We start from the raw sequence: 27,431 nt of genomic DNA, 5'->3' as shown, positions 1-27,431 counted from the left end.
TGAAGACGTCAGAGATTGTGAGCCTTCTTCTTAAAAGCTTTTTAAGTTTTAATTCTCCTGGAGATTGCCATAGAACTGTGAATTTTTATTGAGTCTGCCAATTCTCCCCTTAAATTGCTCAACAGTTCATCAAGAATCATTGAAGCCAAAACAGAGTTACTCCCCTTTGTGTTAATCTTGATAGGTTGCAGTTTCAATTTCTCCTGTGAAACTGCATATGTTGCCTCCTTTTTGAGTTCACACAGAACATTTTCAGAGACTTGTTTGTACACTTTTTCCAGCTCATTAGGAAGATCTTGATTGCCTTGATCTATCTGCTCCTGTATAATTTCAACCTCATTACATTTCACTAGAAACTTCTGCACCCGATCTATTATCAACTCCTTTAAGAAACTGATTCCCTGTTTTACAGAAAATATGGTAGCCATAAAGTCCTTTGGATCATCCATTTTTACCTGCTGTGCCATCTTCCCACAAAATAATTCAGTTCAATAGTAAAAGCTGAATAATAACTCAAAGCCCCAAATTAACAAATCCTTCCAAATCTCCACTTAAAAGATATTTTTCTCTTACATTCCAGTTTAAATCAATTCAGTCCCAATAAATCTTCAAATGCACTTCTCTCTCTTAAAGTCACAGTCAGCCTTTGTTCAAGTTATAATATGACATGTCCGTAATTCAATCAGTACATTTAGTTTTAAATTGAATCTGTCCAAATATATATGCTCTTTTCTTTTAGAAGCCTCTCTTATGGGGGAGGGTTCTCCTCCTCCCCCTCTTTCAGAACAGTTAAATTTGATTTTGAAATAGGGATTTCAGTAGTTGGTAATGTTGTAGATAGTTCCTTTTGCTTTTACTAACAAATGCAGGAATGTGCTCTTTGCAGATAAAACCTCCTGGGACTAATTCCCATGCCAGCAAGGCTGGAACCCAGGATGAGCTGACCACAGTAGAGATAAGGAAGTTACAGTGAGAAGTTTCACACGTGAATATAGAATTGTTTAGAGAAAGTAGAATTGTTTATAGAACCTTTGATGTGACATCTTTAAGTATGCGTTTCACTGTTACACTGTATCAGTTCCAATACCTAACTCGGCTGAGCCACATGGATTATCAATAAACCAAACTTTGTTTCAAAATTCAAGGACTGGTTACTTTGAGATCTAATGCTTGACACCCATTTTTGGTTCGTCATTAGCCAGCTGAAGGGGATTTATACTGTTTCCCAAAAACACTTTTTTACTATTGTTTTCTTGGCAAAGAGCCGTCCTGTTTACCGACTGGTGATTATGATGTGATGTAAGTGTATTAGTTAGTTATATTTTATAACGTTCTTTTATTCACCAGTCTATTCTGAAACTGCCTGCCAGCTCAATAAATATTTTTGCTTATCTTTGAGTTATGTTGCCTTGTCTGTCACTGTAAAGAAACACCTTGCTCTGCTTCGGAGTATAAGTTAGTTACATGGTGAGCAGTGCTGGGATATGTGATTTGGTGTGGCATGCAAGGCAAGGGTGTTGGAGGCTGTGCAGGTGGTGGAGGTGGACTGTGAGTTGTTTGTTATTTTGATAGATAGTCAGGATGGCTGAGAGTTTGAACCCTTTTGTGAATGGAACAGAGGAATTTACATTCCATACGTTGTAGACGTAACAGAAAGACCTGACTTGTTTGTCTCTCCCCGGGATGTACAAGGAAGATCAGAATTTTGCCCTGACCCTTCATTAGAGTCAAGCCATGTTAAGCCCAGGTGGAGAGATTTCCAGGGCAGAGATTTATGGCAAGAAGAAACTCCTAGGCATACAGCTGAGTTTTTGGCTTGGCGGGAGGAGCACAGATTGATTGAGCTCCCCCCTCAGAGACATTTTGATTTGGAATCTCAGGAGATTAAACCAGATAGATGATGTGGGGTTGGGAATCGATGGCTGCCACAACCATGGGAACCTGCTTTTTGGGCACCAACAGGAGATCAAGATGGGGAGTCTCAGCTACAAAAAGCTAAGGGCTTGCAATTACCACAACATCTATGCAGACAGAGGGATAAGTATGTAGAGATGGAGCATGGGCAAAGGAGTGTTGCAGTTTCACTTCTCTCTCCCTCTAGACAATGGTCTTGAGCAGCTAGTCCCCCTAGGCAGAGATTTGGGGATTACAACTCTCCATGTTGGAATTGGCAGAGGCACCGAGAAGATGGGTTGCCACGGCAAGGACAGGGGCATGATAGCCCATTGTGGCAATACCAGAGAGAACAGAGTCGGTGTTATGATAGGAAAATGTTTCCATCATATAAGCCACCTATGAATATTTTGGCTTACTTTTCTCTTTTTGAATGTACCTGTGTAGAGATGCAAGTTCCCCAACAATTTTATATGATTATTTTGAGAACTTTGTTGTCTTTTGGAACTTATGGGACAGTTAACTCCCCAAGATGCTCTTTCTTATGACAAGTTTAAAGTTTTGGCTAGGCAGCATTTTGCACTGAATGCTGAAACATATAGAAGAGCATTTAGAAGGGTGGACCGTACCTTATGGACTGGAAGTCTCCATTTGGTTGCAGCCAAGTTGGGGCAGAATCTGGATTATTGGTTAACAGCTGAAGGAGTTAGTAGTTTTGAGGGCCTGAGAGAACTGATTTTGAAGGAGCAATTCCAGAAATTATTGCCAGATGAAATTGCCCCATTGGCCCTTGATAGAGCCCCTGCTACAGTAGGGGATGCAGCGGGCCTAGCGGAACTTTTAAAATTGAATAGGCAGCGTGGATTTGGAAAGCAGCTTTCAGCTGAAGGAGCTAGCAGTCACTCTGCTGTGACAGAGATGGGTAGGCTGGGAAAAGGTGGGGAGGGGAGTAAATCCTCCACCCCCCAGGAGAAGAGCTCTGCCCTAATAGCTGAATTTCATTCTAGGGTGGGCCCTTCTAGTGGAATCTGTTTTTTCTATAGGAAACCTGGCCATTTAGGTAGAGACTGTGAACTTTTAAAAGCTAAAAAACTGATTAAGGAACTTCCCAGTGCTAGCAGTCCAGCAGTTTGGATTATTTCCCAGGACCCTCTTGAAATCGAGGACTGGAAGGAAGAAGAAACATTGACAGGTGCTTTAACTATTGCTTCTGTCACTACTGAATTAGTGGCTGAGCCTAGGACTTTTACATTTGCAACCTTCCAACAGAAGCATCTAGTTTAGGAGGAGTTAATTCTGTTCCACCCAGTGTGGATTGGGCAACTCTACAATTTTCAAGAGAGATAAGGATTAATGATATCCCTGTTACTGCATTTCGGGACTCAGGAAGTGATGTCACTGCAGTTCAGCAATCTCTGGTTAAAGACCATCAAATGTTAAACAGCTGCAATTGTGAGTGATCTCCCAGCCTCACCTGGAGATTGGCAATAATGGTTCCCCAGGAGGAAGTGGTTGGTTTGCAGAGTGGAGTCTATGGCATGGTACCTGTCTGAGGTCCCATCCCTCCCCAAACCCCACCCTCTCCAGGCTCCACCCCTCAAATCTCTAGGAATTTCCCACCCTGGAGCTGGCAACCCTATCTCCTTCCCATTATCTGCCCCTCTGACTTCACCTTTCCATCTCCTTGCAGTCTCTACCTAGGAAAAAGAGTCTTTCTCCACAGGGGGTGGTGGGACCAAAGCAGATTACATCATTCTCCTGTTCCCCTTTTGGTCTGAACAACAACCCTGTGAGGTGGGTTAGGCTGAAAGTCTGTGACTGGTATGAAATCACCCAGTCAACTTTGACAGCAAGAAACAGGGTCTAGCAGACCCTGCTCTGAAGCTCTAACTCCTATGCCACACTGGCTGTCATAGCGAGGCCACTGCTGAACAGGAGCAAGCAGCCAGGCCTAGAGTAGCTAACTTCCAGGTGGAGCCTGAAGACTCCCTGGTATCACAAGTGAACTCAACAGATCTCTCTCCCTCTGGAGAAAATAACTGCTTTGGAGGGTGGATTCTATGGCATTATATTCAGCTGAGGCCTCTCCTCTCCCCAAACCCTACCCCCCTCAAACTCCACCACAAAATCTTCAGGAATTTCCCACCAACCTGGAATTGGAATCCCTTGTTAGGACTGGGCTCAATGAGTTCTTCCTCAAAGGCCCTTAGTGATACTTTTCAGACCAACACTCTCTGATAACATTGTTAGTCTTAAGCATAGAACTTCATTCTCTCTTTCTCTCTCTCTTGTTTTCCCTCCCTCTCCCTCCTTCCCCCCCTCTCTGAATCTGCTCTGCTGCCACAGGACACCATTTCCCCCCCTCTGGCTGTTTCCCATCCAGAGGAGGAGAGGGAGGAGCCCTCAGTCAATCAAGTGAAGGCTTTCTCTGGCTCTTTCCCTCCTCACTCAGCCAACTGAAAAAAGGCTTTCTCTGGCTCATTCCTGCCTTCTTCTTCCCTCAGCCAATTGAGGGAAGGTTTTTTCGTCTCCTCTGCAAGCAGCAACAGGCTGCTTAACCAATGGAAGAGTATCTGATTCGTGAGCAGTCTGAGAGGAGTGAAATAATTGGCCACCTCCTCCACCCCATCTACCTACCTTGTCTATTGAAAATAGGTGCAACTGCATAACAATCCCTGGATGAACACCAACTATTTTTTTTTACAAAATGACCCCTGATAAAATTAATATAAGAAATATTAAGGATTGGTGAAGCAAAGGGAACAGAACAGTTAGTTATTATATGTGTGTGAGTATCAGTTTTAATTTTTAGATAAGGTTATAGAGAATAAGCTAACTAATGTGGCAGTTAAAAAAAGCTAAATAAGAAACAATAAGAGGGTTTTGGGAAAAGTGGCATAAAGTTTAATTAAACTTAAAGTATAATTTGTGTAAGAAACTGTAAAAGGAAAAACAGTGGCTCTTCAAGCCATTAATTAAATAAGTGTTAAAGGAAAGTATCAAGGAGCTCAAGCCAAGATGAATATGTTTTTATAGGAAATTTTTGTGTTTAGGAAATTTTGAAATAAAACCTATATCGTGTGTATGTGGTGTATAAAAGTGGATTGTACTGAAGTGCCTTGAGGAGGAAGGATAAAATATTGTTTAGTGCTAAGGGATCAGTTACTCTACCTCTATATACCTACTTTTATTTATCAAAATGCTGCTAAAAAGTTTGCCTCGGTCAGAAATAACTGACTGAGTTATTATGTGTTACTTGGACCAGCTACTGTCCATGCTGTTTTCTTTCTTCAACAGAAAAGCCTTGCTGATGCAAATGCTGTCCCTACACCAACATGGACTGGGTGACTGAGTTTTAGTCAAAATTGGGAAGGAAAGGCCATTGTTTCAGCAGTGGTTGGAACCTTGCCAGGTGACACTAACTACGTAAACAGCAGTTGGCACAGCAGAGAGTGGCTGGATGTATTACACACAGTGAAAGAGGCTCCAGCAGCAGTGGATTACATTGCTGATAAATAAAATTGCTGAACGGTAGCACAAAATCACAAACAAATAAGCATTAAATGGACTCTAAAAAGATTGCTTTATATAATACATATTGTTTGATATATTATTAGAACTTTGGAGTAAGTTGCAAAAAGGAGATGGTGTAATATGTATAAGGTTCAGGTTTACCAGAATGAAAGGGGGTTGGACCCTCTCAATGTCAAAGTTTGTATCTGGTTTTACAAAAACTGCTGTTAATAATACTGATCTCTAAGGTCCAATGCCCCAGAAGTGGAGGAAACGCCATGCTCATTATATGTTCCAGCAGCATGGGAAAAGCTCTAGATTAGTCTATGAGCATCCCACATCAGTGGCAACATTGAGTCTGCTACCTGGTTTAATAAGTGAACCCCCATTAGTGGTAGGGTCTTTACAAGCATTATTCAAATAATCAGAACAAGAAATAATGTTTGTTGCTCTCTGAAATATAAGAAAAACCAGATTAAGATGGTTTAAATACAGCAAAAAGACCCCAGGCTTATGTTTTTGTTGCACCCATAGCAGAGTATGGAAGTCTAAAGTGCCAGGCTTTAACTGAACACAAGAAAGAATGAGGAAGCTAGGTAACTACAGTGCTTGCACAGACTACTTCTGGTTGTCAAAACCAGGATATTTTCCCCGACATACCAATGTTCTAGGCCGACTATTCAGGTAAAGATAGTATATGTTCAGGGATGAAAATTAAAGATCCCAACCTGTAGTTTTTCTTTGATAAGTGGGCCACTAATTAAGTAATTGTTGGCCATCAGCTCTCGGATGATGAAGGCAGCTGCATAGGGGGAAGATTAATAACAGGTCCTTTAACATAGGGGCCTACCCAGGAAGCATAATAGGCCTGACCTGTAGACTAAAGAAAACAGTGAATGCAACAGGGAAGGTCATCAGGGAATTGCAAACTGAGATAGAAGAATCAGCATAATCTGTTCTTGTTGTTTACACTGCTTACCTGTGTGCACCAGTGCTTGCAAGTCATCAATAAAGAAACATACAAAGAAGGAACAAGTTCAGTTGATGGTTGCAAAGTTTGAAAATGTTTCAGCTCAGGTAAAAATAAAAGAGTAGGGACTGAGAGGAGTGAAATAATGAAAGGAGCTGCAACAAACAGGGTACTTTCCAAAGAACGAACCAAATGTACAGGTATATTAGCCATTGTTAGAATGCCGAAGCGGAACTACTGTAGTAAAAGAAATGACACGATTGAACAGGCCATGACAACAGTAGAGATTAATAGCAATAGAGACTAATAAGTAGAAAGTACGCAGGCATAATCAAGTAATGAATATTAACCGACACACCTCACTTAGGAGAAGGGTATATTTAAATGCACATGCAATGTATGTAACAGGAGAGGTACACATCAAGGAGGGAGTATGAAGTAGGTGGTCATGTAGGCTGTGCCTTCTGAGTACCTCAGCCTATGGAAAAAGGAGGATGGACTCATTGGCTGGGAGTAGAGGATAAAAGGGCATGTATGGAACTGATCAGGGAGCTCGTTGCAAAGTGACTCCCCTTTTTCTTGATATTAATAAAGTTGTATATTTTAAAGGATACTCCCGACTGACAGCTCTTTTTCTTTAAATCTCCTGGAGAGGCCAGGAGAGGTGGACACGTTGTCTCTAACAAATCTACTAAGGGAATTATTATATAGGAGAGATGACAGGCATGAGATGAAAAGAAACAGCAACCTTATTCTTTGCCCTGTTATCCATAGTATTATGCATAGAAAGCTATGGCCTTATCTCTACCAAAGAAAACAGCTGCCATTTCTTCATCAAACAAAAAGAATAGTTTCTGTAACCGATAACAAAATTGATGAGACTACATCTGCTGTGTTAAACCACAAAAATGATGACAGGCTATCATTCCATGCTGAACACACAATGCCCTGTGAAGCTGAGCACATGCCTTTGTTAACTCAACAGTAATCCCAGTTGGCCACACTCTTTCCAACTGAATTCCCACTGAAGTTGCTAAATGACTATGTACTGCCATTGTGAAATATGGCAGGATTGTTTCTAATATGTAGAACACAGTGTAGAAAGCCACCCCCGCCCCTCCGGAATCTCACTGGGTGCTAGAGAAGGAAGTCATTCCAAAGAGTTGTAGCTGGTTTCCTTTCCTTACACTGGAAACACCCTTAACAAATACTTGTAAACTTTCCCTTGAAAATGTACAAAGATTAGAGATTCTAACAGTTTGATCTTATGCAGAATTACTTAATTCTAAGCCTTTTGAAATCTGTGGATTTAGACTAAAGTAACTCTGTAGAACTGCCCTGTGAATCTTCTCTCAGAAGTTTATTCCAGTGTTGAACTTTTATTGTGTATTTACATTATAAATTCATATTAGTCATATTAAATGGTGTATCTTCTCTCCAAAGAATCTTGGGAAACCCAGTTTAATGATGGTGATAGGAATTCTCTCAAAGGTCCTCTTCATTCATGTACAGTTCTCAAGATTCCAGTGTGGTACAATGACTAGAGTGTCAGACTAGGATCTGGGAGACCCAGGTCTGAATTCCCACTTTGCCTTGAAAGCTTGCTGGGTGACCTTGGGCCAGTTACACAGTCTCAACTGAACCTACCTCACAGAGTTGTGAGGGTGAAATGGAAGAGAGGAGAAGGATGGAAGCTGCTTTGGGTGAGAGCCAGTTTGGTGTAGTGGTTAAGTGCACAGACTCTTATCTGGGAGAACGGGTTTGATTCCTCACTCCTCCACTTGCACCTGCTGGAATGGCCTTGGGTCAGCCATAGTTTTCACAGAAGTTGTCCTTGAAAGGGCAGCTGCTGTAAAAAGCTCTCTCAGCCCCACCTACCTCACAGGGTGTCTGTTGTGAGGGGGAGGTAAAGGAGATTGTGACCGCTCTGAGACTCTGAGATTCAGAGTAAAGGGTGGGATATAATCCAATATCTTTTTCTTCTCTTCCCACTGGGATGAAAGATGGGCTAAATGGAGCAAATAAGGGAAGAGAATCACTATTAAATTAGTTGAACTCTGTAATGTAGATATACAATGTCTCTCTCACGTACCATCTTCAATGGCAACAGGAAAATTATGGGAACATTTAATGATTCTGCCCAAACAATGGCACTGGACAGATTTCTAAAATGATAGCAATTAGGATATCAGAAAAGATAGATTTTTGATCCTCTTTCATGAAATACTTGGGAGACAGGTTAAAGCACTATTCTACAACTCTCCCTACTCTCTGCTGGAATACAGTCATCATGCTCTTCACCTCATCCTCTTTTATCTTTAGTACTGCAACAAATAGTACTGGCATGGCCATCATCATCATTGTCATTTCACAAAATCTTTTCTCATCCTGTTTATCTTCTAGGATCTTTGTGACCATTTGAATAACTGAAACAATCAAGAATCACTTGAACCACTTGAGAATGGCAAAATAACTCTTGTGGTTTTCTTTAAAAATATAACAAATGTTGCTCCTGATGAGTCCCCCTGAGACCAGTGATAAAGTGCTTGTGTGTTAGTTTCTCATGCGAAGAGTTTCTCAGTTTCCTATTAATAAGTACATATTGAATGGGCATAATTTAAAAGTAAACATTTATGAGGGCATAAATATCGTACTGTGGCATATATGCATTCCAAAGAGAGAGATTGTTGGGATTAAAGGCAATGCCACACAGCAGCATTTGCTTACTTTAATGGCACTCAAAGTACTTATAATTAAGCTAGACTTTTGTTAAGCTTAAAATAGATCAAATTTGACTTGTTTTCTACCGATTTTCATATGAGACAACTGGCATTTAAAATCATGTAGTTTTTTTTCCCAAAAGAGATACAAAGACACACAAAAAGGTTTTCTCATTCATGCATTTTTATTCCAAGTTTAGAAAACAGAACCACCAAAACTAAGAATCCATAGCATGCAATGCAGACCATTAGAACAGAAACATAGTATAGAGCTGAGTGTAAAATGTCTTGATACTCTTAAAACTGGGAAATATCAATGCCTGTCAAGAAAGTACTTCAGATGAAAACAATAAGGGCTTAATTAAAAAATTGCAGTGGCTTTTTTTGGAAATACTAAAACTAACTCAAATTATAATCCACTGCTGAAATATAGGATAACAGAAATTTAAAATGGGATTAATCATTCCCTCTACTACAAAATTTATTGCTTTGGTCCCTTGTCAGGGCAGTGAAACAAAGCCATCCATGGATGAGGCATCCAGGGCTTTTTTTTTGTAGCAGGAACTGTAAGCTCCATGAGGATTGGCTAAATCGGGTGTGTGGCCTAATATGCAAAGGAGCACCTGCTAAAAAAAAATGCCCTGGAGGCATCCATAAACATGTTAGGAAAAAAGGGAAAAAGACAGAATGGGCTGATGAGAACTGATCATGCTCATTGCCAATAGGAGGCATGAAAACTTGAGGGTAGCTGAGATGCAGCTGAGAAGAAAAGAAGCAGCAGAAACTGACCTGCTTGAATCCTTAGTCACACCCCTGATGGGAGGTGAATTAGGATTAGAGAATGTATATTATAAGGCATTTATCCCTCAACCTTAATTTTTCCTTGATTTCAACAGCAGGAGTAATAACAACTGGAAAGAAACAGCTTTGTAATTTTATCTCCTTCCTCCCAAGATTCTTTAAATTAGGGATGTTGAACAACCAACAATTTGGCTCACATCCTGTTTGTCAGTCATGAGTTTTTGATGGACGTTCATCTGTCAACTCATTGGTGGCTGTTCAGCAGGTTGCTTCACCATATTAATTCCTGACAGTGCAAAACAACACAGCCAACTATTTGATTATGCACATTTTTATACAGCCCAATAGAGTTCTACTTCTCATGCCATCCTTGGTTGGCTACTACGCTGCATTATTTAATGTAGCATGGATGCACTCATAGTCTCCCTTTAAGCCTAAGGGGAAAATCATGGGGAAATTCAAATTTCTGTGACACAAAATAAACAATATGTTTTTCCGAGTGTTATACAGTGCACATTTGCAGGTAAATCAGTCAAACTGGGCCTTCTACATTTATTCCAGTGTCACTTAACATGTGTCTATAAGCAAAAGTAGCACTGAAGAAGCATAAGAGATTTAAAAATGTATTTTCAAACCTTCCCTAGGCTGTGGGTTCAATTCGTAAGTCATTTGAACCAAGCAGCAAAATGTAACCCCTCTGGTTCCAGCAAACCCAAAGAGTGCCTGAAGGAGAGAAAGGAACTTAATTATAGTGCCAAGAAAGTGGTCAAAGTAATACCTACCATTTTCTGCCCTAAGCTTCCACCACCACCACCATGAAGAGAGACTGTACTTCTAAAACATTCTCTCATCCCTGTGAATGATGGACAGCATAACTGAAGTGATATGATGCGATTAATCACACTATTGGCATGTTTAGGCATGTCTGTGGCTACCTCCAGAAGCTGTTAGGGTTACCCTGACATGAGAACACATCAACTTGCCTTATATAGAGTCAGTCTATTGGTCTATCACTGTCAGTACTGTTTATTCAGACTCACAGTAGCTCTCCACAGCCTGATAATATAGCTCCTCTCTCCCCAAAACACAACTCATTGTTTCTAATTTTTGAATACTATATATTAACATCTGAGTTCCAAGGAATGTAGCATTTGTATACCTAATTTTATGTATATGCTTGTAGCATTCTCTGGAACTGCTTTGGACTGTGAAAGAGCTAAATTTTTTAATGCATGAAGACTGTACTTGAATAATGTTTTTTTTGTTTTGTATTTTTAATTAAGCATGAAGAATATAATGAGCTGGATGATGCTTGGTGTGCAATCCCAGGGTACCGATGAAGAAAATTGCCAACAAAAACTAACAGAAATTCCTTTTTCTTCACAGTGTTTAGCAAGAAATTTAATCCAAATGTTTGAGCAACGCATTACAACCCAGCAATAAAAAATGGTATATACCTGTTGGCAATGTGGAACTGAGCCAGTTTGCAGAATTAAAAGAGAGAGAGAGAAAGTAAAATCTGTAAGTTAATAGGCTCTAGGTGGCATTGGATGGTTGCCTAGGGCAGTGCTTTGTAGGGCACTTCAGTTTTACAGGGTCAGATGGAAGGCATTTGTGAATGGGTTCCTTAGCCCAGGAATAACAGGGGCTGGAGAATCAGCCCGTGTTCTTATGCCACTGTGAGAACAGCACTAGGCTAGGAAACTATTATCAGCCAGTGGCTAGAGAGATAGTTGATGGATTTCCAATTTTTTTAAAGGTAAATGAAAAAAACCCCACATAAAATAAAGCTAAGGAAACATTCACAAAATGACTAGGCCTTCTGGGTAGGGTTATCTTTGATGCTGTTCCCCTCAAAAAGTTTTCCTGAACCATAGTTGCACATTGGGGGAAACAACAGCCTAAAGATTTTTTAAAAATTAAAAAATAAATTGATTTTAATGGTTGTAGAAAATGTGGAAGGCAAGACCAGACAAGGGAAATGGGTCACCTGACAGTCACCTTCCACAAACATATGAGTCTGGAATTCATACACATTTCATACAGTGCTCATTATTTCTATTATAATGTAAAGCCTCCAACCTTGATGGGCTGACAACAGAAATTTGTTCATGAACATTACAACTGTGCAGGAAGCAAAACTATAGGAATGTTTGTGGGATATTTTGCATGAGGGAATGAGAAGCGGCATGAGAAAAAGACAGAGGAGACAAGGCACTGAAGTTAGAAAGGGATTTACAGGAAAATCTGATACCATTTAGGGCTAAGGCTGCCATCCATCAGCTATTTTCCTGGAACTATAACTGATCTCCAGACTAGAGCAATCAGTTCCCCTGGAGGAAATAGCAGCATTGGAGGGCAGTCTCTGTATCATGAAACCCCTTTTGAGATCCTTCCCCTCCTCAGATTCTACCCTCAAAGGCACTGCCCCCAAATCTCCAGGGATTTCCCAAGATCAAGTTGGCATCCCTACTTAAATCTGGTAAACAGTGCCATACTTAATCAAAAGGAAGGCACCCCCAAAGTAAGATTAACCCCCCTGGAACAGGTTATATACCAAGATTTTCTTTTTCTAAACATAATTGTAACTTGTATGGAGATTTTGAGTCTAGTGGACAAGCACACACAAAAGCTTATACCTTGAATAAAACTTGGTTGGTCTTAAAGGTGCCACTAGATTCAAACTTTGTTCTGCTATTTCAGACCAATATGGTTGCCCACCTGAATCTGGTATATATGGGGGGGCGGGAGTGGGTGGGCGGGGGTGGGTGGGCTCCCTCTGGGTATCCTACCCCCCCCAGGGAAAGTGTATGCGCAATACATAGCCTCTCCTCTCCCGGTGTAGTGAACGCCGCGTGGTCACTGTCTGGCTATGCCTGGCAGATGGTCACTGCAATGGCCTCTCCTGCATTACTGCATCCGTAGCAACACCTTCTCACTGGTCCCCCCCGTTTTTCTACAGAGTTTGCTACGTCATGGTGCGACCGAATTGTCCGGCGGTATAACCGGATGGGCAGGCTGGGCCCACCAACTTCGCCAGCCTAAGAGAAGGAAAACTCTAACATCAAACCCGGGCAGATAGAGCTCGTTAATGTAACACCTACCACCTGGAGGACTCGCTGACGGAGTCCCGGCTTACTGGGCCATGGCAGATGACCCCCAGGTGAAAGGGTGGAGCCAGTACCGCGCACACTGCGCTTCACCTAAAAAATTCCTCTGCGCAGGCCTGAAGGGCATATCCACATACACAACCCACAACGCATCAAGTCCTGCAGCGATGGGCAAGGGGCGAAACAGCAGGTGGAAGGTGCCACTGGAAGCCGCAGTCCCGATCCTGCATGTAGGCGGTTCAGGGTATTGGTTGCCTGATGGTAACCCGGAGACGAAAGCATCTTTCAGCAGCACCCTGAACGACCAAGCAGCCTTATCTAGGGACAGCACTGCTTGCTCCACACGGAGAGGGGCCTAGAAAAGGTGGCCTAAACAAAGCTCGTCTCCTCCACCCCAGTTGGCTAGCCGCGGTCAACGGGCATCCTTACTTGCGGTCAAAAAATAACAACAAAGAAAAGGCATGCACCTGCCTCACAAAGTGTGCAAAGACTAAAGCTTGCGTGTTGGAACATCAGAACCATGCTTGACACAGTAGACAGTGGTCACCCTGAACGACGCTCTGCTCTAGTTGCCCACGAACTTCTCAGGTTGAATATCGACATAGCAGCTCTCAGTGAGGTCCGTTTCCCTGAGGAAGGTAGTCTTCAAGAACACGGTGCTGGCTATACCCTCTACTGGTCAGGTAAGTCAAAGGCTGAGAGCCGCCTTTCTGGCGTTGGCTTCATGGTCAGGAACTCCATTGCCTCCAAACTCGAAAACCTGCCAACATCATGTACATGCGCCTCCCACTTCAAAACAAGCAGCATGCAACACTCTTCAGTGTGTATGCCCCAACCCTTCAAGCAGATCCTGCAGAAAAGAACAAGTTCTATGCTGATCTACACAACCGCGTACGGAAGACCCCTACAGAGGACAAGGTGATCATCCTTGGCGACTTCAATGCCAGAGTAGGTAAAGACTCGGAAGCCTGGAAAGGAGTACTTGGCAAACACGGCATTGGCAACTGCAATGACAATGGGCGCCTCCTGCTAGAATTCTGCATGGAGCACCAGCTCACCATCACCAACACTATCTTCCAGCAGAAGAACAGTCTGAAGACAACCTGGATGCACCCACGGTCCAAGCACTGGCACCTTATTGACTACATTCTGATGCGCCAGAGAGACCTTCGAGATGTCTTACACACCCGAGTAATGCCCAGTGCAGAATGTCATACGGATCATCGTCTTGTACGCTGCAATCTCCGTCTTCACTTTAAACCCACACCCAGGAGAGGAGGTATCCCTCGGAGGAAGTTTCAGGTTGGCAGTCTCCAGTCAGCCGAAGTTAAAGCTGCCTTCCAGGCAAAACTCCAGTCAAGAATTGAGGACCCCAGTTGCCCCACAGACTCTTCTCCAGAAGCACTCTGGGAACACCTAAAAACTACCGTCCTGCAGATCTCTGAAGAAGTCCTCGGGTTCTCCACAAGGAAGAACAAGGACTGGTTTGATGAGAACAATCAAGAGATCCAAGATTTACTGGCGAAAAAGAGATCTGCCTACCAAGCACATCTCGCTCAGCCCTCCTGTCCTGGGAAAAAAGCAACCTTTCGCGCTGCATGTAGCAACCTCCAGCGCAAGCTTCGAGACATTCAGAACGATTGGTGGACCAAGCTTGCAGAGAGAACCCAGCTGTGTGCAGACACTGGTGATTTAAGAGGGTTCTACGAAGCCCTGAAGGCAGTATATGGTCCATCATATCAGGCTCAGAGTCCCCTGCATAGTGCAGATGGCCAAGTGCTCCTCACAGACAAGGCATCCATACTGAACCGGTGGTCAGAGTATTTTCAGGTTCTCTTCAGTGCCAACCGCGTAGTTCAAGATTCAGCAATCCACCTCACCCCACTTCAACCAGTGAAAACAGAGTTGGATGAGATCCCCACCCTAGAAGAGACTGTTAAAGCCATCAAGCAACTGAAAAGTGGCAAGGCAGCAGGAGTTGATGGAATTCCACCAGAGATCTGGAAGCATGGGGGCACAGTACTACATAGTTCACTTCACAAAGTACTTGTCACCTGCTGGGAACAAGGCAAATTACCACAGGACTTTCGCGATGCAATCATCATCACCCTATACAAGAACAAAGGGGAAAAGTCAGACTGCTCCAACTACCGGGGGATAACCCTGCTCTCCATCGCAGGCAAAATCCTTGCCAGAATACTCCTGAACAGACTGGTGCCCACCATTGCAGAAGAACTCCTCCCAGAGAGCCAGTGCGGCTTCAGAGCTAACAGGAGCACCACCGACATGGTATTTGTTCTCAGGCAGCTCCAAGAGAAATGCAGGGAACAGAACAAGGCTCTGTATGTGACTTTTGTCGACCTTACCAAAGCCTTCGATACCGTTAGCAGGAAAGGCCTGTGGCAAATCTTGGAACGTTTAGGATGTCCCCCAAGGTTCCTCAGCATGATCATCCAGCTACACGAAGACCAGCGAGGCCAAGTCAGACACTGCAACGACCTCTCGGAGCCCTTCCCAATAGGCACAGGTGTAAAGCAAGGCTGCGTTCTCGCGCCAACTCTCTTTACGATCTTCTTTAGCATGATGCTTCAAAGAGCCGCGGTAGATCTAGATGATGACGATGGTGTCTACATCTGCTATCGCACCGATGGCAGCCTGTTCAACCTGAGGCGACTAAAGGCCCACTCCAAGACAATGGAAAAACTCATCCGAGAGCTACTGTTTGCTGATGATGCTGCACTCGTCTCCCACTCGGTATCAGCTCTGCAGCATATGACGTCCTGCTTTGCAGAGGCTGCCAAGCTATTTGGCCTAGAAGTTAGTCTGAAGAAGACAGAAGTTCTCTACCAGCCTGCACCCCAGGAAGATTATCACCCTCCCTGCATCACTGTGGGTGAATCAGTTCTGAAGACAGTCCAGCAGTTCAGCTACCTGGGGTGCATCATCTCTTCAGATGCCAAGATCGACAAGGAGATTGACAACAGGCTGGCAAAGGCAAACCGTGCATTTGGCCGACTGCACAAAAGAGTGTGGAGCAACAAGCATCTGAAAAAAGGCACAAAGATCAATGTTTACAAAGCTGTTGTGATGACAACCCTCATCTACGGCTCTGAATCGTAGGTTTTTTACCGTCATCACCTGCGACTTCTCGAGCGCTTTCATCAGCGCTGCCTTCGCACCATCCTCAACATCCACTGGAGTGACTTTGTGACCAACACTGAAGTCCTCAAGCGGGCGGAGGTTACCAGTATCGAGGCACTGCTGCTGAAGACGCAGCTGCGCTGGGCAGGGCATATTTCTAGGATGGAAAACCACCGCTTTCCCAAGATTGCCCTGTATGGCGAACTCTCCACCGGCCATCGAAATAGAGGGGCACCAAAGAAGAGGTACAAGGACTCCTTGAAGAAATCCCTTGGCACCTGTCGCGTCAACCATCACCAGTGGTCTGACCTAGCCTCAGATCGCAAAGCATGGAGGCACACCATCCACCAGGCTGTCTCTTCCTTTGAGGACGCACGCATAGCTGGTCTTGAGGACAAAAGGAGACTGAGGAAGAATCGCACTGCTACAGCACCAACCCTAAATCAGACTTTTCCCTGCAGCCACTGTGGCCGGACCTGCCTGTCCCGCATTGGTCTTGTCAGCCACCAGCGAGCCTGCAGCAGACGTGGACTATTGCACCCTTCTTAAATCTTCGTTCGCGAAGCCAAGCCGAGAGAGAGGGGTTGCGCACCTGAATCTGGTATATATATCATACCTTAAAAAAATAGTCTTGCATTAGAGTAGATTTTGTGTATCCAACAGAGTGACAAGAATGCTAGATTGATCAAAATCTTGTTCACATCTTACAGTGACAGCACATATATACTGCATGTACATGCATACATCTGTTTGTAAGAAGGAGCTAATGGATGTTTACTTTATAAAAGAGGCCAGAGACCATTATTTGAAAAATGTGGGATCTGAGTAATGTGTTAAGCTGTACATTCACTGAACATATACATGAGAATTATTCAACTCAAAATCAAGTGTAAACTCTACATGTTCACTCACTGTAACATAGACCAGGAACACAGGTACACTAAAGGAAATGGGCTGAAGAGGCAAGTAGACTAAAGGGCTAAAGGGACAAGTAGGAAATTGAACAAAATAATCAATGAGGAAAACCGATGAGGAAACAACTGGTGAAAAGTGCCATCAAATCACAGCTGAAGTATAGCAACCCCATGAAGTTTGTCATTGCTTGAGTCAACATCAACCTCTAGTATTCCTTGCAGGTCTCCAGATACTCACCAGGGCTGACCCTGCTTAGCTTCCAAGATATGATGAGCTCAGGCTAGCCTGGGATATCCAAGTCAGCATGAGGAAACAACTAGCAGAGTAGATACATGTTGGAAGGAAAAAGTCAATAAGAAGTTATGACTGGATCAAATCTCAAAAACAAGAGCAATGAAGACAGCATGAAAATATAGAGATTGTGGGAGTCAAGACAGCATACAGTTGCTAAACTTGGGTAACAGTTGTTTGTATGTAGGCTTCTTGAAGGAATGGATTAACTTTCCAGAAGAAACACTATAGTTGTCTTAGGAAGAGATGCAGTTCTTTCTTTCTTACAATGCTTTAAAATAATTTGTTACATGGATATAAAATTTCCAAACTGTGACTATGTTCCAGTTCCAGTTACATTAATCAAAACCAAATGAAAGTATATGTTTGATTTTAGCATTTACATCCCATCTATCAACCAGAAAACTGGTTACCAGAGCAGCTTGCAATAAAATCATTTCTTTTAAAAAAAGAATCTATTGGAGTCGGGGACAAATCATCACAGAAACAAAAACATTAAGAAACCACAACAGTAAACAATCACCAAGGTTAAAATACATAAGTAGTAACAGACAGATTAGTTAAGATAGTTATTATTTGGAGGAAGGGCTAAACTTCACAAAAATGCCCTCAAACTGGCCTTGTTTGTAATATCTGTTTTGCATCAAACTGAACACCCAATATTATCACCTCAAAGATTTAATCAAAATTAAAAACAAGTAGCATTTTAACTTTCCTCCCTCCCATCTATTAAGTGGTATCTTTCAGCATGGCAACTGCCTGAATAGCAGCTGCTGATAGAAGCTCAGGATGTTCTGACTTATGTACAAGAAAGTAGATACACAGTTGGTAATATCAAATGTATATATGTTATGTGCTTCTGACATATAGTGACCCCATGAATTGATAATCTCCAGAACATCGGATCATTAACATCCTTGTCCAGGTCCTGAAGAGTGAAGGCCATGGCTTCTTTTGTTGAGTCCCTCTCATGTTGGATCATTCTCTTCTCATACTGCCTACCTCAAATGGTCAGTGGCATTTATCGTGCTACTGCATGCTCAGACCTGATGGCAGTGCAAGAACTCATAATTCCAATTATATGAGACAAACACACTCCACTCCACTTTGGGAGTCAGAGAGTGGGGTAACATTGGCAAACCCAGAACACTAGAGGAACACAACCCTGCAGATACCCCATCCTCCCCACCAGAACTGAGATAACCAAGGAAACCACCTTGTTAGTCTTTTTCCTCTTGGGTATGTTGGGCAAATGGATGGGGCAGTGGAAACAACCTCAGCAACCTATTTTCAGTCATGACCCAGCAAATATTTGAGCTCCTTGGGCAAAATAGGCCAGGCTAAATAAAAGGGACCAGCTATACAGCTCCCCCTCTGCCAAACACGATCTTTTAACAAAACTGATTTTTAAGATACGTATAAACAGATGATGGCATGAGAATGGGATGAGGACAGCAGTGTGAAAATATATATGCACAGAACATTTTGGATCTAACTGAGAATATGTCAGAAACAACAGAGTATCGCTTTTACTATCAAAACCAATGTGCAAACCAACTGCAATCCAAACTGGTGAGATGTTTGTGTATGATTGAGGATCCCTATTAATAACATGCATTGTGATGATATATAAAAAGTGAACTATTGGAAAATGGGATTGCAAAACTATGGATAACATGATTACATTGTGTCTCCTATACTAGCCAGGCAGAACTAGTTGCGCATCAAATCATGCAACTGGCATTTTATGAAAAGATACACAGCAAACCTGTGAGATAAAGTGTAATGTAGCTTAATCCTATGCATGCTTGTTTTAAAATCTCATAGGACTTAATCCCAGGTGTGTGTGTGGGACTGAAGCCAAGATCTTCAACACTGAGATTAAAAGAAAACAATTGAGGTGTATCATTGTATCTTAAAGTAATACAAACTAGTGCTTAAAAAAAAATCAAATAGGATATCTCCGTTGAGCAAAAAATAAAAGGAAGAAGGTGAATAAAAAGTATTTGAATTTGATAGGGAAATGTCTGGAGAATGTCTTAGAAAATATTATTTACCTTTTCACGTTAAAATTAGGAAAATGTGGTACAGTCTTGAATTCTGAGAATGTGCTGCCACCTATTGAATTTTTGCAAGCAGTACATTTGAAAAGGTTTTATAAAGTGTTCAAGAGCTGAGTCTTTAAATGACAAAACAGGGACTGGAGGGAGATAGCTTTGGAATATACCTTGAACAGTCTGTGTGGAAGCCACTATTCTGCAAGCATGGGGGAATTTCAGCAAGGAAGTCTCGCTGCCTCAGTAACAAAGTGTTGTTGAGGGAAAAAATTAGGAAACCAGATGAGCTACCATGCCATGCCATCAGGTCTGAGCTGAGCCAATGTGGTGTAGCAGTTGGAGTATCAGATTAAGATCTGGGAGACACAGGTTTGAATCCCTGTTCTGCCATGGAAGCTTGTTGGGTGACCTTGGGCCAGTCACTTACCTACTTTGTAGGTGTTCTAACAACTTTAGATCATTACTGTTTCTATATGTCTCTATCTGTGTTTACCTCATGCTCTCACGTTGGGGTTGACTGATCTTTTGATCTTTGATTGTGAAGAATGAATGATGAAGTTGCAACAATACAATGGAGGAGAGAATGTTGTATGCTGCTTTAGGTACTCACTGGGGAGAAAAGTGGGATATAAACAAAGTAAACAAACAAACACTCAGAATTTTACTGAGCTCTGTCAGTAGGGCTCACTCCCAGGACAGCTCTTAAGAATGTACTGTCATGCACCAATACTAGTTCAGCAATGGTGCCTGGAAGTCAGGAAAGTAATGATTGAAAACAAATATCACATATCTGAAAATGAATGTTGTTTAATTCTCTGGTTTGGTATAGCCAGGAGGATCTTTACTATGTAGCAGAGTGCTTAAAGCTAACCATGCAGTGAAACGTTGATGCTGAGTGTGCTAACAGACTTAAAGTTACGCAGAGTCTTTTGTCAATGTCTAGCTAATAATAAATGTTTATTAAAGGAACTACATTCTAGATAGTGCAGGTGAGTGATAGAAATAGATTACCTATTCTAGCTAACTGGATGCTGCTGGATGCTGAACACATGTCCAGACTCCATGGTGCAAGATTGAGAGAAGTGTGCACCTTCTTTCTCTGTGTGGGTGAGAGGAAGTGTGTGAGAGAGAAAAAGGAAAAGGCTGAAGATCAAAGATGTCCCTTCTGCTGTTTCTGAATGTCCTGTCTTTTATGGGTCAAGTGAAGAGTTGGTTTAACCTGTCCTTGTAACCTGTCTCTTCCTTCACACATCCTCCTGCCTATTTTGCATTTCAAGATAAGGGAAAGCAATCTGAAACAGATTTAGGTGGAACATGGGAACAGTCAACAAGAATATCAACAAGGGGACATCTGGTACCCCCAGCAAGAACTGGTTGAATCTATCTATTTGAGGCTAAGAGGAAAGGACTAAAGAGATGAAGCAGTAGCAGCAAAGGACTGACTTCATCATGACATCCGCCCCTTCAAAGAAGTAGACCCAAGACAGAACAGGATTCTACTTTCCATCATTAATGGAGGTCTCCTACTTGAGCTCATGCATCTTCAATTTTCATTGGAGTTTTCTTGCTCAAGCAGGCAACTTGCACAGTCAGGCATGGCTAATCTGAACTTCTGGTGAGTGTAAGCATGTGTGCATATGTGGCCATCCCAGGATACATTAGTGTTTAAAATAAATCTTTAATTTAAAAGTATCCTGGGAATCTCTGTATGTTCACTGCTGGATTTAAACCCAAAAGGTTTAGAGCTCCTGAACTGATTGGCCTGGGGACATGAGGTCTAGGACCACAACTGCTATTTTGCATCTAACAGTAAAAAATGAGTGGGCACTATTAATAAAACAATGTTATGCCACTTCCAGAGGGAACCCAGATGTGACATCTTATCTCTCCAGGACTGGTTAAAAAAAATCATAGTCTCTCTGGCTGTATCTAGAGGCATACGGTCTTTTCCATGTTTCCCCCATAAGTGCTATAAGGCCATCATGCTGACAGCACTTTTTAAGTTTATTTTTCTCCTTCTGGTGGACAGCAGGGATTGCTGGCAGGAAGTCTCCCACCATAACAGGAGACACCATCTGCACCCCAGCCATCGTACACCATTGCCTGAGACCAAGGTGGGCATTGAGCACAACTGTATTCTCCCTTCTCTCAGATAGCTTTACTACCTTCTGTGCCAGGAGCCAGAGCTTGTATCTTCCTTGGTCTCTTTCCTCATGCCTTTTAATGGGTCTTGCCATGCCTCTACCCAGAAGCCCACAAAGGGGGTAGCTAAGTCCACAAAGGACCAACAGTGGTCTCAGAGAAATTGCTCCCTTGCTGCTTTCCTTTCATGCCCTGAATAGTGGAGTCACCAGATCAGTGTAAGATATTTGCTGTGATCGCTGAAGGCTGGAACTAAAGACTGTCCTTCACACCACCACAAGGAAATAAAACCACAGCTGCAGCCATTCAAGATAGAATACAAACAGGAAAACAGATCAGAGGTTTGACCTGTAGGTGCCCGTAAGTGTTAAACAAGATATGTTCACATGGTAAACATATTCATTGCATTGTCAGGTTGCCTGCTATGGGAGACCTCCTCCCATTCCTGGCCTTTGGATTTGCAGAAACAAATGGGGAGGAGTTGTATCATATGCTGCTTAAGGAATTTCCCAGGTTTATGTGGTAAAGTACACAAATTTGGGGGATTTCTAGAGTGGCACATAATGTTGATTTCTACAGTCCCTCCCGAATGCTTGTGGTAGTGGCTAGCTGAGGGCCAGCATTTTATCTCTTTGACACATGATTTCATCCTTACAAGTCAACTTTAGTATGCAGAAAATGCAGCATCCGGGAGCTGTCCTGGGCCTGTCCACTGAAGTGGTGGTAACAGGGAGCTGCTCTGGGCCTGGAATGATTCCTGAACATGGCTACCACCATGCCTAGAGGTGGCTGTAGTGGCTTGGAGCTCCACCAGGCTCAGCAATGTGGGGTTTGGAAGGGAGCCATGATTGGCTTCTTTGGGCAAGCTGAGAGGGAGAATGGTGAGTCTTGCAGGCCCCCATTTATAATTTTATAAATGTCTCTCATTCCACCATCACCCTGGATGTCTTTTTCCTAGACTGAGAAGTTCTGGACATTCTAGCTTTCCCTCATAGGAAAGGTGCTTCAGCCCATTAATAATCTCAGTTGCCCTCTTCTCTACTTTTTTCAGCTCTGCAATACCCTTTTGAAGATATACACCCTTCCTCTAAAGAGCTTATGGTGGTATATATGGTTTTCTCTTCCCCACATGCAATGTAGTGTCAAAGCGTTTCCCACACACCTGACACTGGGTGCCAGCCCCTACTGAAATGGACCCTGCAGGAAATACAACACACACAATGAAATCCTAAAGATAGTCATAACTGAAGTCACTGGACCCAGAAAGGTATGGCTCTGCTTAGGCTGGCCCTGATAGAAAATCAAAGCACTATTCGTAGCCTTCTGTGTCATAATCAGGCATTGGATTTAGCGGGAGCTCACAGGAGTGCAGCTCCTGAACCTTTCTGAGAGTTCCATCTCCCCACCTTGTCCATTGCATGTTAGGTACAGCTGCATAACAATCCTTGGATGAGCTCCACCATCTATTTTTCTACAAAATAACCCCTGGTAATAATGATGGACATTTGCAGTGCAATCCTCAAACCACTTTCCTGTATCTGTAATCAAGCACATCATATTATGGGGAGCTGGGCATGTTTCATTTGGTATTTCACCATCTGAAGTTATTCTCCGCCTCTTACGGAACCAGAACTTGTTTTCAAGATCTCGTTCCTTTTATGTCCATTCCCACTACTGCAAGGCAGCAACAACATGAACCCACTACTGTAGTCTGGATGGTACAGCAAGCTATAAAATTCTCAATTCTTGATTCTTACTACTTTCTTAAAATAATAACATTCATGTCTCCTTATGCCTACTGGAAATATCCCCCCCCCCCGCAAAAAAAGAAAAGTTTTCTTTACTGAAAAGCAAATCAGATGTTTGAGTGCATCACATGTTTGAATGCATATTTCTATTATTTAAATAAAGATTTATGTTTCAACAATAGTCACCCCATCTATGCAGTTCTGCTACCTTGCCCTCTCCCTCTCTCTCCCCGGGGCAGCAGCATAGTAAATGTATGGGCCATCATAGAAAGTGTATTATTGGAACTGTTTTAATTGAAATAGGGAAGAATAGGATAAAAATCAAAATAAATAAATAATATTTCTATCATATTTTCATCCTGCCTTTCATTTAAGAAGTTCAGAGTTGCATACCTGGTTTTCCACTTGTGGTTTAGTGGTTAGAATGTCAGGCTGGGATCTGGAAGAAGCAGGTTTGAATCTCCAGTCTGCCATAGAAGCTTGCTGGGTGGCCTTGGGCCAGTCTCACACACTCATCCCACACTATCTCAGAGCTGTTGTGAAAATAAAACAGAGGAGGAGGGAACAATGCAAGCCCCTTTGAGTCTCCACTGGGGAGAAACATGCATAAGGGCCATCAAGCCACAACTGACTTAATGCAACTCTGGGCTTTCAAGGCAAATGAGAAGCAGAAGCAGAACTGGCTTTCCATTGCCTTTCTCTGCAGTCTTCCTTGGTGGTCCCCTATTCAAGTATTCACCCTGCTGAGTTTCCAAGATCTGATAAGATGAAACTATTCCATGCAGCCTTCCCTCCACTGATGAGAAAGACATGACATACATACATATACATATACATACACACACACACATATATATATATATATAATCACCCCCACCCCATATCAAGAAGGTTAGGTTTCCTTAAAGTCACCCAGTGATCCTCATGGCTGTAAGGAGGATTTGAAACCTGGATTTTCAGGTCCTAATCTTCACTGAAGCAATATGTCTGTGTGATTCTGTACATATTCTGAATGAAAATGAATACATTCTATGTAGCATCTCAAAAAATTGTATTATAGTATAATTAGCTTTTTACCATAATTATACCATCTTTCTATAGAAAAAAGTTTGAGTCTAGTTTAATTCTGGGTATAAGTTTTCATGTGCAGAAACTTTCTTCAGAAACGTTGAAACAGTTTTCCTCAAGCCTTGCATAATAGGTAGAAAGAGGGTAGAAGGGATTTGCTGCCAGGAATGGCTAGCAACTAACCCCCCCCCCCACACTTTCTCTCTCTGCACATGAAAGCTTATACACAGAATTAAATTTTGTTGGTCTTAAAGGTGCCACTGGACTCAGACTAACACAGCTACCTACCTGTACCATTTGTCTATGATCTTGTAAGTAACAGGAAGGAATGTGAACTGGATTACAAACAGCCACAAATCTGGTCTTGGAAAGAACTTGTACATGAAGTCAGACAATGATTCTTACATGTCTGCAGTCTTTGTTTTCCAATGTAGCTGAGGGGAGGGGGAGGGGGATCTCTGAACATAGTTCTTGAAAAGCTTGCATTTACAGTCAGCAGCCAAAATTACATCTGCTTTGCATCCATTCCTGTTTACATCAGATGCACAAAGTGTTATATGCACCAATCCTTCTGGGGAAAGTATTACATCAATAACATGTTTTTATTTATTTGGTTCTACTTTGCATTAGGCAAAAATATCACAAATGGATTTTGTTCACTTTCTTGAGGTCCATATTATAGCTGCTCACTAATGAATAGTACTGGAATAGCAGCCATCTGGCTTTTTGCTGTCTTTTAAGATGCATTACCAAACCACATGGAATATTCCACCAAGTCATAAAGCCAGGACCAGCCCAACCCCTAGGCAAACTAGGTGATTGTCTAGGGCACCAGCCTTCTGGGGGCAGCAAATTGAGGGCCCCCATGCGACTTGGTGGCATTATCAGTGCGGGGGGCACCAGAAGTTAGCTTTGCCTAGGGTTCCAGACTATCTAGGGCTGGCCGTGCATAAAGCCATCCTGGACTCTATGGATCACTTTGCAGATACAGCAATATGAGCAATAGGGCTAAAGAAACTCTCTACATTCATATCTATGCCCAGATGTCTACTGACCAAAGATGAGATCACAGCACCTCCATAGAGTTAGACACGGAGCTTCCCCAGTCATGTATAAAGACCGGGATGGTGGTAGGGGCCACTTTTGCTGTTAAAATTAGAGCCTGGTTGCTTTTGATGTGGTTATGACAATTTTAAACCAATGGAAATGCCATAGGCATTTGTACATCTACCCTTAAAACCAAAATAGTTTAAACCAGAAGTATATGCGCTTCTGATATAGTTGCAGTTCCCCTGCCTGAAAGGGCTCCACAATTCACTTTAAAGAAGTATTAATTCTACATACACAATACAGAAAGAGACATAACTCCATGGCAGAGTGCTTATTTTGCAAGCAGATTCTCATTACAGTTGAATGAATTTCAACGGGTAGTAAAGACCTTTACTTTGGAAAGGTCCAGTTTAGGATTATTACAAACTAAGGAAAAAAGATGCACCAACTAATTGCCAGATGATGACACAGTTCTTATCTTTATCCCATCTTGGTCAGCAATGCATCTGGCTGGAGCTTCAGAGGCATTGGTAGAACATATGGACATATGAAGCTGCCTTAAACTGAATCAGACTCTTGGTCCATCAAAGTCAGTATTGTCTACTCAGACTGGCAGCGGCTCTCCAGGGTCTCAAGCTGAGGTTTTTCATGCCTATTTGCCCGGACCCTATTTAGTTGGAGATGCCGGGGACTGAACCTGGGACCTTCTGCTTACCAAGCAGATGCTCTACCACTGAGCCACCGTCCCTGCCCCCTAGAAGAGGTAGAGGAACCCAGTGGCAGCTGTAGACCAGATATTTGAGATCATGAGGCAGGGGGAGTAATGAATTTTGTAAGTGTGAGTTCTGCCTTAGACTTAGTCTATACATGCAGTAGAATGAAGTGATAAGGAGGTGGTAGGATGCTGAGTATAGTTACTAGTCTCAAGGTGGGTCCTGGAGTTCGCCAGAATAATGACTGATCTCCAGACTACAGAAATCAGTTCTGTAAAGTACTGGGGTCGACGCAGTAAGAGACCAGAGTTGGAGAGTGATTTCAGCAAGCTTTACTTCAGGAACACCAACACAGACTGAGCTCTATTCAAACCTCCCGCTCCTTTATACAATTCTTGCCTCCTTCTGATTGGACCTTAACTATGTACATGGATTGGCTATTTACAGAGGCCTAAGGGCCTATCAGGGTACAGTATGAGCCTAGATGTTGATTGGCTACTTATGTTTCAATCCTTCCCCTGATTGGGCACGCTTAGGCCTTCTCTGGAACCCTGGTGTGGAGTACAAGCTTGGCTTGTTCAGCTTCCCTCCAAAAGTAACAGTTCCCTCCAAAAGTAACAATTCTCCATTTGAACCTAGGACACAACACCCCTCCCCCCATAGTTCCAGCTATCAGGTGACATAGTCCTGGAGATATGCCGGAGGGCGGCGGTCTCGTGTCGAGCGTCGGAGCTCCGAGGGGACAGGGCATTCCGACTCGGTTGGTGGTTCCGTGGCTGCAGAGATGGAGACATCTGGGACGGTGGCCCCGGGAGACCTGGGGTCAGCTGCACGGTCGGGGGTCTCCTCCTGCTGGGCCGAAGCGGGCTCTACGGAACCCTGTTCTGTGTCAGGCTCACGGGGACTTACGTTGTCCGGATCTGGAGCCTCTGACCTTGGCTCCCCAGCAGGCAGACGACCACGGAGTTGGTCGATGTGTCGCCTCAGGAGATGTCCACCCTCCAAGGTCACTGCATAGGAGACCGGTCCGGTGACGTGGTCCAACTTTCCAGGGAGCCAGGCGGGGCCAGTGGTGGCATAGTTCCGTGCCCACACTGTCTCACCTGGGTAGAACCCTCTGGGGGCTTTAAGGTGTTCCGGCGCCGGTCGCCTGTCTGGGGCTCGGTCAGGGTGCAGCTTGTCCAGCAGGGTGGTGATGCGGCGGCCCATGAGGAGTTCGGCTGGACTGCGACCTGTGGAGGCGGTGGGTGTGGTCCGGTAGGCCATTAGGAAACACGCCAAGTCTTTTGGCCAGTCTAA

Source organism: Heteronotia binoei, chromosome 1 (assembly GCF_032191835.1).
Source record: "Heteronotia binoei isolate CCM8104 ecotype False Entrance Well chromosome 1, APGP_CSIRO_Hbin_v1, whole genome shotgun sequence".
Lineage (NCBI taxonomy): Eukaryota > Metazoa > Chordata > Lepidosauria > Squamata > Gekkonidae > Heteronotia > Heteronotia binoei.
The sequence above is the reverse complement of the archived record's forward strand: the minus strand, read 5'-3'. Positions refer to the sequence as shown.